Here is a 13,922-nt window from a genome sequence, read left to right on the forward strand (position 1 = left end):
CGCAAATTACTTGCCTTGCCCCGGGTGCTGACAACCCACGCTACGCCACTGGCTACAAGGATGCCTGCAGAAGCGTCACTGTTCAATCAATGTCTTCAAAACATGCTGTGGTTTGGTCTTCAGTGATGTGCTGGTGGGCTTCTTCACAAACGCCAAGCTCCAAGAAATGGCATACATGTTTGTTGAGTTCTTTCTGGCTCCCGCATAGCCAGAGGCACATTTACCCATGCCAGGACATCACTCTGGTCCTTCTTTGCCACTGCTTCACATTGCCGGCTAGCAGGGCTGGTGAATTGCACACTGTTTGTGGCAGCAGCCCCTTAAGTCTTCCAGATCAGGGGTCTGAAAACGGGGTTGTAGTTGCCATTGGGGTGTGCGGAGATGAATGAAGTTGCCTTTTCTGATAGCCTATGACCCCAGTAAGATTTGCAATGGGACATTAGTAGCTTTCACAGATAAACGCCTTAATCATATTTGTACATGATACCCCAACAGCTTTTGCCCTGTTGGCGTCCAAATTGTTCAGAAATGGTCTATACAGTGGTACCTTGGGTTACATACGCTTCAGGTTACATACGCTTCAGGTTACACACTCCGCTAACCCAGAAATAGTGCTTCAGGTTAAGAACTTAGCTAAAGTGGTGCTTCAGGTTAAGAACAGTTTCAGGTTAAGAATGGACCTCCAGAACGAATTAAGTACTTAACACGAGGTACCACTGTAATGTATTGAAATAATTTTGCAAGCATCAATGAAAAAGTGCACACAGAAGCTGTAAACAATGCCTGGAAATGGGGGACAGGGGAATCTTAATTTTTCAGATTTCACTTTTGGGTAAACTTGTTTGCAGTTGTGGCCAAGTTGTGGTCTTTCTCCTGCCTATTAGACATTAAAATTCTTCTCATTTAACGCATCTGACCCTGATCATTTTCTTTACTGAGATAACATTCCTAGTGAACAACACCACTCTGGCTTTTTGTTTGGCGATGTAGGATTAATCCAGATACTATTTGTTTTATAGAGCCTATAATCCTAGTAAAATTATTAGTCGTGATGGCTGCCAGTAATGAGTACCTTTCGCTGGAAAAAAGGAAAAGAGACCTTAATTGTGTAAAAAAAAAAAAAAAAAAAAGTAATACAAAAATAAGAGCAACAAAATGACAATGCAATTTGGCAACATATTCTTTGTGAAATAAAAGTTAGAGGAAGACGAAAATAAAATAGGTTCCACGACATTCCTTTATATTATGCCACTCGCTGCATTGCTACCTTAGCTTCACATTTCTCACTGGAAGCTGCTCCTGTTAGAAGGAACAGGAACATACAGAAGGGAAGATCTAGGAAATGCCTCACATTCTTTCCTGCTGGTTGCTTAACAATAGTGATTAAGTGACTAAGCAGCACCTCAGTATTTGCCTAATAAGCCTTGGACCATGGCCTCCATGTTTTTCTTTCTAACTTCCTTTATAAATATCCAATTCACTCGCTTTTTTTAAAAATGAAAGCTAAATGAATGCACTCCTGCCAACCTAGCAGTTCGAAAGCACGTCAAAATGCAAGTAGATAAATAGGTACCGCTCCGGCAGGAAGGTAAATGGCGTTTCCGTGTGCTGCTCTGGTTCTCCAGAAGCGGCTTAGTCATGCTGGCCACATGACCTGGAAGCTGTACGCCAGCTCCCTTGGCCAATAAAGCGAGATGAGCGCCGCAACCCCAGAGTCGGTCACGACTGGACCTAATGGTCAGGGGTCCCTTTACCTTTTAAATGAAATCATCCAAAGTCTGAACCCAAAATGAAATTAGTTCATCCTAGTTCACCTGAAGTAGCTCCAGGTGTTGTTCAGATATTTTTGAACCAGTTCTATGATCCCCATTCAACTGAGTGAAGCCCTGATGAAAAGGGCACCTTGAATTGTGTCTCAAAGAAGCCAGCGCAGGCAGGGAGATGCGCCAAGTGACCCCACTCTGTCAGGAAGCACGTTCACATTGTCTAGAAGCTCCAGGGGATACAAGCATCAAGAGCAACCGCACTGCAGCAGGTAATGTAGTTTACATTTCCCGTAAATATTTTGTTTCTCTCTTTAAAAAAAAATTCTAATAAATCAATGTCTTCCTTTGGAAAATTTCAGTGGGAAAACATTGTTGTTGTTGTTGTTGTTAAGTAATGGGTCTTGGCAAACCATTGCTGAGCACATTGCAATCTCTATTTCCAACTTAAAGAACAGAAAGCAGCATGAACCGTCGACAACAAAAGCACCTTGCTTGTAAAATATACACTTCAAAACCCTTGCCAGCCTGCTAGTTTTGTAGCAATAAGGCCCTTTCAAGTCAAAGGAAGTTACTCACCTAGGCCAAGCAGGAGATGAGAGCTGCTCTGGGGCTCCAAAGGTGTTTGAATTCTGGGAAACAAAGCAGGAGAAATCAAATAAAGGTTTTCTGCTCCTCAGGTGCCTTCCTTATCTGTGGCACCTCAAAGGCCTCTGTGCGAAGCATAAGCAAATCAGTTTTGCCAAACAAAAAGACAACGTCATTCGCCTTGAGCTTTTCCCATTGATTCTTGGTTTCTTTGTACTAAGTACTCAGGTTGCTTGAGACATTTCCCCTCGAGTGCCTGAAAAACATTAGAAATATATCCGGCTTGCAGACAACATACTCTTTTTTTGTAGAAGGGGAAACCAAGGGACCCTCCATGACACAGAGGTACGCAGCATGAAGCCAGGACCTCACGCCATGTGGGAAAACCTCAGGTTGTGACTCTTACCCAGCATCCCCCCTTCTAGAAACTGATGTAATGCTCACATGGGGAGAAAGTACCACAGCACCACTTCAAAGACAACCTCAAGGTGCACCTTGCCTTCTAAAAAGAAGAGGAGTTTGGACTTGATATCCTGCCTTTCACTCCCCTTAAGGAGTCTCAAAGCGGCTAACATTCTCCTTTCCCTTCCTCCCCCACAACAAGCACTCTGTGAGGTGAGTGAGGCTGAGAGACTTCAGAGAAGTGTGACTGGCCCAAGGTCACCCAGCAGCTGCGTGTGGAGGAGGGAGGAATCAAACCCAGTTGACCAGATTACGAGTCCACTATTCTTAACCACTACACCACACTGGCTCTCTTAGTTGATGGTGCGTTGATGCGGCAAAGGTACCTGGTTCCTTGATGTGGACTAGCCATCACCTCGAGCTCGGATGCTGGCAACCTCTTCATTACCTGACCCTTGTCCTGTGAAAAATGTTCAGGAATTTCACCTGAGAAGCTAGGCCAAGTCTCCACATGCAGAATAATGTTATGGGCCTCGGTCCAGTATACCTGAAGGAGGGTCTTCACCACCATCGTTCAGCCCGGACACTGAGGTCCAGCTCTGAGGGCCTTCTGGCGGTTCCCTCCCTGCAAGAAGCGAAGTTACAGGGAACCAGGCAGAGGGCCTTCTCGGTAGTGGCATCCACCCTGTGGAATGCCCTCTGTTCTGATGTCAAGGAGATAAAGAACTATGCACCTTTCAGAAGACATCAACAGGCAGCCCTGTATTGGGAAGTTTTTAATGTTTTTTTGTTTTATTATGTTTTTATATGTGTTGGAAGCCACCCAGCCAGATGGGAGGGATAATAAATAATAATAATAATAATAATAATAATAATAATAATAATGATGATGATGTATTACTTCACAACACAAATGGGAAATACCACTTTTGAATGCTCCCCCACATTTTTAAAAGAACCCCCAAAGATTTAATAACCACCTTGTAAATAGAAAAATAGCACATCAAGGCTAAAGCATGTAGCCCTGCTTTTAGTATGCTGGTTTTCTTTTAGCAGTGATCTATCTACCCCACCATAATAATGGCCTGCCATTTTGTTCTGCCACTTGGCATTTGGCACTGCCTTGCTGTGACAATCTTCTGAGTCACTGAGAAGTCAAGAGTCAAGCCGTCCCATAATCGCACAAAGAGAGTCAACATAATCTGTCAGAAGTCAAACAGACCTAAAGCTAAGAGTGGGCAGTGATGGCCAACCAAACCCAAACTTTTAAAATAGTATAGTGCACCGTCAAGACAACAGAGAACACAAAACCACCTTCTTCTGCACTTTTGAACTACAAATATGGAGCTGTGTACAAAGTCAATCTCTATTTAAACATGCCATTTCTTCTATTATCCCAGTGTATATTTCTACAATGGCTGATGGGTAGCTGGCGATCCTGAGTTTATGCTGTCCCTGTTATTAAATGAAATGAAATGGTACCATGTCTTAATTATTTTTAAAAAGTAACCAATTTCTGATGTACCGGGGACAACATGCAGTTGTTCTTATGGGTGTCACGGTCCATTCACGGGCGATCAAAGTCCCGGCAGGGGACATCAGGACCGGGGGCAAGATGGCGGGGTGGGAGCAGGAACGGGGATCCAGAAGCCAGGAGTCAGGAAGCCAAGAGTCCAAGGGTGAGAGAGCTGGGAGTCAAAAAGCTGAGGTTCAAGGATCAGGAAGCAAGAAGCCCAAGGCAGGAAGCGTGTTGCTGTGGCAAAGAGCCGAAGGGAAATGCGGACCTTATATCCCTTCCCAGCTCTTGCCGCCAGGTGCTGTGAGTTACCAATCGGCCTCACCTGTGAGGCCGCGCCTTGCCTCTTCAGAACAATCTTAGAAAGGCCCCAGTCCTGCAAAGTCTTATTGGTCACAGGGCCTGGCTCCTGCACGCACACCTGACAACGGGTTTTTTTCTCTCTGAAAGTGCAATTGTATTCCACCAGTAAAACATGCTTTACCAATGGTTTATGGGCAGCATTCGTGGGGGCTAAAGTAGCTCTGGTCCGAAACATTGTGCTGCCTGAAACAGAGGACAAAGAGCAGGCACTTCCCCTGCCCCCACGAAGCCCTGGGCTAGCATTTAGGTAAAGGTAAAGGGACCCCTGACCATTAGGTCCAGTCGTGGCCGACTCTGGGGTTGCGGCGCTCATTTCGCTTTATTGGCCGAGGGAGCCAGCATTTGTCCGCAGACAGCTTCCGGGTCATGTGGCCAGCATGACAAAACCGCTTCTGGCGAACCAGAGCAGCGCACGGAAACGCCATTTACCTTCCCACCCGAGCGGTACCTATTTATCTACTTGCACTTTGACGTGCTTTCAAACAGCCAGGTGGGCAGGAGCAGGGACCAATCAACGGGAGCTCATTCCGTCGTGGGGATTCGAACCGCTGACCTTCTGATCGGCGAGCCCTAGGCTCTGTGGTTTAACCCACAGCGCCACCCATGTCCCTGGCATTTACCATGACCCAAAACTGTTGCCCCATTCAATATCAGCTCCTACCATGACCTGTGCTCCCTCAATGGCACTACCTAAAGAAGGCCACTTCATTGCAGGGTCAACCCTGGGCTCAAGCCAGGAGCTCCCAACTCTGGATACAGTGTTTGGGATGGGCAGGTCAGATGTAAAGTACAGTGGTACCTCGGGTTACATATGCTTCAGGTTACATACGCTTCAGGTTACAGACTCTGCTAACCCAGAAATAGTACTTCAGGTTAAGAACTTTGCTTCAGGATAAGAACAGAAATCGTGCTCCAGTGGCGCAACGGCAGCAGGAGGCCCCATTAGCTAAAGTGGTGCTTCAGGTTAAGAACAGTTTCAGGTTAAGAACGGACCTCCGGAACGAATTAAGTACTTAACCCGAGGTACCACTGTACCTATTTTGTTTCTAGACGGTCCCAGGTTTGATGCCTTGCAAGATTCCTGCCCAAAGGCCCCTGGGTGCTTCTGCCAGCCAGTGTCGACAGTCCAGAGCTTGATGGGCCGAAGATCTGACTCAGGATTGACTCAGCATCTTGCACAGTTGTCAGAAAACACACTTACCACCCGATTTCAGGGGGGGAAGTCACCGTAAACAACATTTCATTTAACAGAAAGGGGAAACAAATGCTTTCTCATAAGGGAAGCTGCAGGGAAACGATATTACGCCCCTCTCTTTTTTTGTTATTTCACGGGATACAAAATGAGGAGGTGGGGATCAATCAGAGCAGGAGCGGAAATCCCCCCCCAAAAAAACAAACAGGAGCACCAGCTGCATCCTTCAAGGCACTAAATTAGCCAGTCTGTTGATGATGTTGTGTTTTTTTATTATTTTAATTTTTGTGCGAATTCGATAATAGGTCGCAGATCTCCTGGCAACTCATGAATGAGGCTCTTTATGGAAGAATTCACCTTGCAGCGGAGCTGCTGGCAGATGCACTGGGCTCTTTCCATTAATTAAGCAATAGGGGAGAAAAACGTTTCTCCCCCCCCCCCCATCACCCTCTTCCCCATTCTCCGGAGTAATCGGTGCCTGAGTTGTTCCTTGCTACCCTCAGTTGCCCTTGGACTAGTCAGGCCACCTCCTTAATCATTAGCAGCTTGTGGGGAGGGGAGGAAACAAAGCAGAGGGAAGGCTACAAGATTTTTAGTTTCTTAGTTTAGAAAAAAATATATAGGTGGGTAAGTGGCAGGGGGAAGCACGGCTGTGATGTATTTCATGACATAGGAGAAAGAAAGGGAATAGGGAGACGTTTCTCTTCCTCTCTGTCATAACATGAAAACTCAGGACATCCACTGGAAGATTTGGCACAGATAAAAGTAAAGAATTGGATACAAAAAATTGGATACAGTCATTACAGCAGTGGTTCCCCAAGGGGGTGGCAGGAGAGGATGGCAAGTGTGGTGGGAAAATTCAAGGACAATCAATATATTTTGGGAATGATTTGTGTTTTATATATATATATATATATATATATATATATATATATATATATGTTGTTGTTTAGTCGTTTAGTCATGTCCGACTCTTCGTGACCCCATGGACCAGAGCACGCCAGGCACTCCTGTCTCCCACTGCCTCCCGCAGTTTGGTCAAACTCATGCTGGTAGCTTCAAGAACACTGTCCAACCATCTCGTCCTCTGCCGTCCCCTTCTCCTTGCGCCCTCCATCTTTCCCAACATCAGGGTCTTTTCCAGGGAGTCTTCTCTTCTCATGAGGTGGCCAAAATATTGGAGTCTCAGCTTCAGGATCTGTCCTTCTGGTGAGCACTCAGGGCTGATTTCCTTAAGAATGGAGAGGTTTGATCTTCTTGCAGTCCATGGGACTCTCAAGAGTCTCCTCCAGCACCATAATTCAAAAGCATCAATTCTTCGGCGATCAGCCTTCTTTATGGTCCAGCTCTTACTTCCATACATCATTACTGGGAAAATATATATGCATATATATGCATATATATATATATATATATATATGCATGAAAATGATACAGAGAAAAAAGGAGGGAAGTGAGGGTGGAGAACAAAGATGTGTATCATCATCATCATCATCAGTCATTGCTTTGGGACATTTTGGTTAGCCATAATCCAATTTTTCAAAATAAAAGTGACAGTACAACACTCAGCTCTGCATGCTAACATGACTTACCTCTTCCTCTGCATTAACTTATTTGGTCCAGGTCTATCTGCCCATCACTTCTCAGCGGATGGACCTGAAGTCGACCCACAGGTAGACTTGGCACCCAGATGTCTTTATACTCCTGCCGAAACCTGTAATTCCTCCTTTGACTCCTGTCACCCTTTCTAGGCCTTAACTGACAGAGCTCTTGCTACCATCAACTTCACAGCATTTTGAAATAAATAAATAAAGTAAGTAAGTAAGTAAGTAAGTCAGAATAATGATTCTGGTGTACACTTTCATACACCCTTCTGACTCCCCGCTCTCTCCAGCAACATTGGGATAATACTTTGCAGAACTAGTGTAACTTGTGATCTCTCAGCTCCCCCCCACCCTGAACTACGAGTATAATAATGATGGACTTTATCTGCACTGGCAGAGCAATTTTTAAAAAAATATTTACAAACTAAAGAACAACCCCCCCCCCCCCACTTTTTGTGTATGTGAAGTAAGACCAAAGTTTGATCATGGACTCTGGTACCTTTTGTTTTTGGGTTGATGTGCTACCCCCCTGTCCCAGCCACACTAAAATTCTGAATACCTCAATTGTTTTTATGGGGTGGCAGTCACTTCTCCACCTGCGAAGACCAGCAGAAAAGGCTCAAAAACAAACCAGAAAGTGCTTTCTCCGAGAGTCTTATGCAATGGGTGTTTCACTTTAGTTGTTTCTTTCTCTCATTGGCTAGACTAGCTTTCCTAAATGTCAAGCGTTGGTGTGACGTCAATCACTGGCAAAAAAATACTGAAAGGTTGGAGCCACAGCTGTCAAGCGTCCCTTATTTGGCGGGACAGTCCTTTATCCCAGTGCCATGTCCCGCTGCTGCCCCTTATTGATGAAGTTTCATTTGGCTTCTGACTGGGCTTTCTGCCTTTGGCTCGGAGGGGCTCAGAAGTTGAACATACCTGTGCCTGGAAAATCCCTTATTTTGGCTGCTGATCCCTTATTTTCGAGGCTGCTGGTCCCTTATTTTCAAATCTGTAAGTTGACAGCTATGGTTGGAGCATTTGCTGATCTGGGGGCCAAACCCACATGGCTGCTTGTTCTTCAAAGGAAGCAGGAGAGAACAAAAAGTGTGGGGCGGGGAGAAGCAAAGGCTGCTGGGAGCCTGCTAAGCCACACCCACTGGCAACTTGAGCTCAGGGCTCAGGTTAACCCTTTCATGCATGCGAGTCTGTAACTGTATCTTACAACACCACAGAGAAGGAGATGTCTAGATACACAGCAAGCCAAGTAACCTATTTAATTGCTGTGCAATGGGTCTTCTACATCTGGAAAAAGTAGGCAGTGGTTTCATTATGTTAAAAGGAAAGGTAGGATTTTCCGAGCTCTGGGGTGAAAAGTGGGACGCCAAACAGGAAAAACATGAGGAGGAAATAAATTCAGTCTGAAAGGAGTAGCAGTTGAAAGTCACATCTCTAAATGGCTCCATTGGCTGATTATTTGGTGTAACCAGATGAGCTGGTTCCAACAAGTTTTCACACTTCAGTGAAGCTGAGCTCGAATTTTTCTGACTGCGCAGCAGAAGGCGATCCTGTAATAAATGCTTCATCTTTCCCCAATCATCCCAAATTATTCACATGAAAGATCCTGTTCCCTCTCTTGGACTCTAATGAAGCTCCCGTTCAACCAATTATTCACTTGCTATTCATGTATTGTCTCACAAGGAAATCTCTGAAGCGGCATCATTAGGAATAAGAGATGATTGGCTTGAGGTGCCCCCCCCCCGGACAACTTCCTATTTTTTGCTCCAAAAGTCATTGCTTTGAGCTAGCAATTTACAGTGTGATAATCTGATGGAAAGCGATAAAATGCACCCAACTGCAGCATTGAAAATGGCCATATAATTATGCTTCTCATGACATGTATTTAAAAAAAATAATGATAAAAGCAAAACAAAAACACCCCACCTGTGCTGGAGTAGGGGAAATGCTGAAAAACAACACTATGACTTCAGTGGGATATTTATTTAATCCAGCCATTCAACTTATTTTGCATTTTGCATTTGTCCTCTAGAGCACAACCATATATTTGTGTTTGGTGCATGCAAATGGGGCATGGCTGATGGGAGTTGTAGTCTCACACATCCAGAGGATACCAGATGAGGAACGGCTAAGGGAGCTGGGCATGTTTAGCCTGGAGAAGAGGAGGTTAAGGGGTGATATGATAGCCATGTTCAAATATATAAAAGGATGTCACATAGAGGAGGGAGAAAGGTTGTTTTCTGCTGCTCCAGAGAAGCGGATACGGAGCAATGGATCCAAACTACAAGAAAGAAGATTCCACCTAAACATTAGGAAGAACTTCCTGACAGTAAGAGCTGTTCGACAGTGGAATTTGCTGCCAAGGAGTGTGGTGGAGTCTCCTTCTTTGGAGGTCTTTAAGCAGAGGCTTGACAACCATATGTCAGGAGTGCTCTGATGGTGTTTCCTGCTTGGCAGGGGGTTGGACTCGATGGCCCTTGTGGTCTCTTCCAAGTCTATGATTCTATGATTCTATGATTGAGGACGGCTTGCTTTTGGTATGTTAGCATGTATCAGGGCTGTAGCCAGCTTTGAAGAAGAAGAAGAAGAAGAAGAAGAAGAAGAAGAAGAAGAAGAAGAGGAGGAGGAGTTTGGATTTGATATCCCGCTCTTTCACTACCCAAAGGAGTCTCAAAGCAGCTAACATTCTCCTTTCCCTTCCTCCCCCACAACAAACACTCTTGAGGTGAGTGGGGCTGAGAGACTTAAAAGAAGTGTGACTAGCCCAAGGTCACCCAGCAGCTGCATGTGGAGGAGTGGAGACGCAAACCCGGTTCCCCAGATTACGAGTCCACCGCTCTTAACCACTACACCACACTGGCTCTTTGAACAGAAAGTGGCCTTACTACAACTGTGCCGGGCTTGCAGGGGAGGTGGCTCAAGAGGAAAACAGCTTCTAGCATTTTAGGGGACCCATTAAATAATTTAAGACGACTCGTCGAAGTGACAGACAGCTTTCGTAGACATGTTTTATGTTTTGGCTCTTTTATTCTATGCTGCTTAAAACAGCACTGTGAAGTAACCTTCAGTTATCTCAATACTTTTGCATGTCTGGTTGTCTTCCATGTTAGTGGTTGAGTGTGTAGACTAGCCGAGTCAAGGGACAACGTCCCTGTTCATTTTACAGGCCACCGGTGGCATCGCAAAGCGCAAGAGTTTGGCTCCTTCTTGCTGCAACACAGAACCGCCACCTCCCAGCTTGCGACTTACATGTGCGCAGGCAAGGGCGGTAAAGTACACAAACCTGAATACAATACACAATACGCCCGCCTCAAGCCTCAGTCAATAGCTTCTGTTTTGAAAGGCAGCTCAGGTCAGCCACATTGTGATCGCGGGAGATGACCTGCCGAGCGGCAGCGCTTTATGATTTGTGGGTTTCTAGACTGACTTGGCTCCATTTTTACTACTCATTTTCCCTCTAAGGAACCAGGCTGTTCAGCAGCTTTGGCAGCTGACGGCTATTAACTGTCACACTCCAGTAACCAGGGGATAGTTAGAGCGGCATTAAATATTTGCACGGTGCAGAGAGGCTGCACTTCATCTTGGAAATCCCTGGGCTGCGGAGCACTTGAAGGAGACCCACCTTATTGCTATTCTGATCGCTCCCCTTTTCATTAGACGTGTGAAATCTGTCAGCTCCATGGGCACAACCAAAAACCTGTCCTTTATGCCCGCCCGGCGACACATGAATAACCAAGGCCGGCAAGCCTTTATTTGGGCTGCGTTCTTGGTGAACTGGCTTTAATTGCTTCCCCCGAACACGACACTCGCAAGGGATCTTTCTGAAACAGTGTTCCTTTTCCATTACAAAACTGAAATCCTGAGGCTGTTTAATAGACGTAGTTCACGGGGTGCTTGACGAACCCTAGTAGTCCGATGAGCAAAAGGGGTGCATAGGGCGCGGGCGGGCAGTGCCAGTTTGGGAGAAAGCCCAGCTGCAAGTACAATGCCAGATCAGAGTATAAAGGTAAAGGTAAAGGTACCCCTGACTATTAGGTCCAGTATTGGCCGACTCTGGGGTTGCGGCACTCATCTCGCTTTATTGGCCGAGGGAGCCGGCGTACAGCTTCCAGGTCATGTGGCCAGCATGACTAAGCTGCTTATGGCGAACCAGAGCAGTGCACAGAAATGCCGTTTACCTTCCTGCCGGAGCGGTACCTATTTATCTACTTGCACTTGACGTGCTTTCGAACTGCTAGATGGGCAGGAGCAGGGACCGAGCAACGGGAGCTCACTCCATTGCGGGGATTCGAACCGCCAACCTTCTGATCAGCAAGTCCTAGGCTCTGTGGTTTAACCCACAGCGCCACCTGCGTCCCGAGACCAGAGTATACAAGGATCATGTGTACTTGATGCTTCATTGTTTTTTTAAATGCTCGAGTCTTCCAAAATCTGCAACTTTTAAACATTATAGAAACGGAAAAAGCTTCTTCCATCATTTCTCTCGTAGAATCCGTTTGCCATTTGTTTCCTATTACACATCCTTCCTCTTGGTTTTGATCATCACGGCGAGAAGTGGGATTTCCTTGTCCTGGGTAGAAGAGCAGAACTTGCAAAGCGGGTGGCAGTGTCTGATTTTCAGAAGGGGGTGGCTCAGCAAATATAATTTTGGAGCCCCTTGCATAGCATATATTATTAAAGAAAACCAAAGGCCTGTTTTTTTAAGACTGTTAAGGAAGCCAGGAATGCAATCAGGGCAATATATATGGCTAGCGGGTTTCATAGCTGGTTTCTGCGCAAGACTCAGAATGTCAGAACTGGCTTTGATATAGGTTATGATCCACTTGATGAGAGCGGTGTTTCTATTCTGGCTTCCTCCTAAGCACATTCTCCTTGCCCACTGGCTCCGCATCAAATCGGTCTTTCAGAATCCAAATTTCCGACACCTTCCGTTTTTGTTATTATGTCTCCGCAAAAGCGGAACCAGACCCTCAGTTTTTAAGAGAACAAGCTTTCTTGGCTTCTTCAGAAAATACATTTCCCCTCCTTTTCTTCTCAAATGTTTGATGCAACGGCCAATTCAGGCTCCTAACATATGAGGAATATGGTTCAGAAAAAAATCCTCTTGCAGGGAATGATGAGAAAAGAAATATTTTTTGGGGGGGGAGAAAATCTTTGCAACCGTTTGGGATGCTTAAGTGCTCACAATAAGGCATGACTATCTGAAAATGATTAGTGTCACCGGCCCAGTCCTGTGGAACACCCTGCCAATAGAGATTCGGTGCCAATTTTTAAATACCTGCTGAAATCTTTCCTATTCTGCCAGGCCTATGAGGGCAATTAAGAGTACACCTTCCCTCACAATGGTCTGTGGGTGTTTGCTTCCCATGTCCTTTTGCTTTTAACTTGCTTTTAACTTTCTACGATTTTATTGTTTGGTTTTATAAATAAATAAAATAAAAAGACCTTAAAGGCACTCCTATTTTCTCCAGGCTGTAAGCAGACTTCTTAGAAATAGGAATCATCCTAATGCATGCCCTCTTCCCAGCAGGTGCTCATTATTTGTTTAATCCACTGAGATGCTCATACAGTAGCAGTCAGTGCCTGAAATTAAGACTCCTCGCTCCTTCTTTGATCTTTTTGTCAGGCTAATGATTTCTATAATCTCCAAAACCTCACAAACCCTGCAAGCTCAGGAGGAACTACCTTTCGAGTACCTGTCCTGCGTTTCCTAAACAGGAGCTATATTTAACTACAAGCCAATCACATGATCACCGAACAGGAACAGCATGGACTCACGTCGGCTTAATGCTCCTGAGCTTTGCCTGCCACCAGTTCTTTGCAAGGTGATTTCTTTCCAAACCCCAACACAGTACCACGGCTTAGTCGAAGATTTGCTCATACAAAAGGTGCAATCCTTTTCTCTCGCCGTCCGGCTGCCATTTTTCGAGCGTTTACTCTCACCTATTGCTGATTTTGTCCTGACAGTTTTATTTCTTTCCATTCCCCCCCCCCACCTGAAGGTAAGAATTTTTACTGTTCAGTGTGGGGGAGCGCTCTGCGACCCCCCATGACAATATGATCAGCAGAAGCAGAGTTAGGCAAAAATTGAGGCATGCATCAAGCAAACAAGAGAGAGAAGGGGAAAGCATGCAATTTATTTAAACGACGCAAATTTATGCAGGTTGCAGAATTCAGCTATGCTTGGCACAGAATTTGGTCAGGTATCACTTCGGTGTTTGCTTTGTTTTAGCGCATACGCCACACAGCCCTGGATATAAATCACATCTTGTGTAAAAGGATGAAGAGCTTGCTGGATCAAATATTGTGACAGTTGCTCAAAAGGGAAAGACATCAGAATAAGGCACTGAATGAATGGTACCACTTTTTCGTGGCAGCCCAGAATTTAAAGAACCAATCTCAGTGTTGGCTGTCCAGGCTGTTGCTTTCGTAGCCAAAACATAACCAAGGGGGAGGTATTAGCACGGTTGGAAAGCCGTGAAGTTTGCAGAAAT

At 45.4% G+C, this 13,922-nt stretch overlaps 1 long non-coding RNA gene across 1 annotated transcript in view; it reads left to right on the top strand.

Annotated features, from left to right (window-relative positions):
- Positions 1 to 13,922, top strand: part of LOC308477715 — a 215,395-nt gene that overhangs the window by 187,780 nt on the left and 13,693 nt on the right. The gene's annotated exons all lie outside the window — the stretch shown is intronic.

The sequence above is a fragment of the Podarcis pityusensis genome, assembly GCF_964106645.2.
Source record: "Podarcis pityusensis genome assembly, chromosome: 5".
NCBI classification, from domain to species: domain Eukaryota; kingdom Metazoa; phylum Chordata; class Lepidosauria; order Squamata; family Lacertidae; genus Podarcis; species Podarcis pityusensis.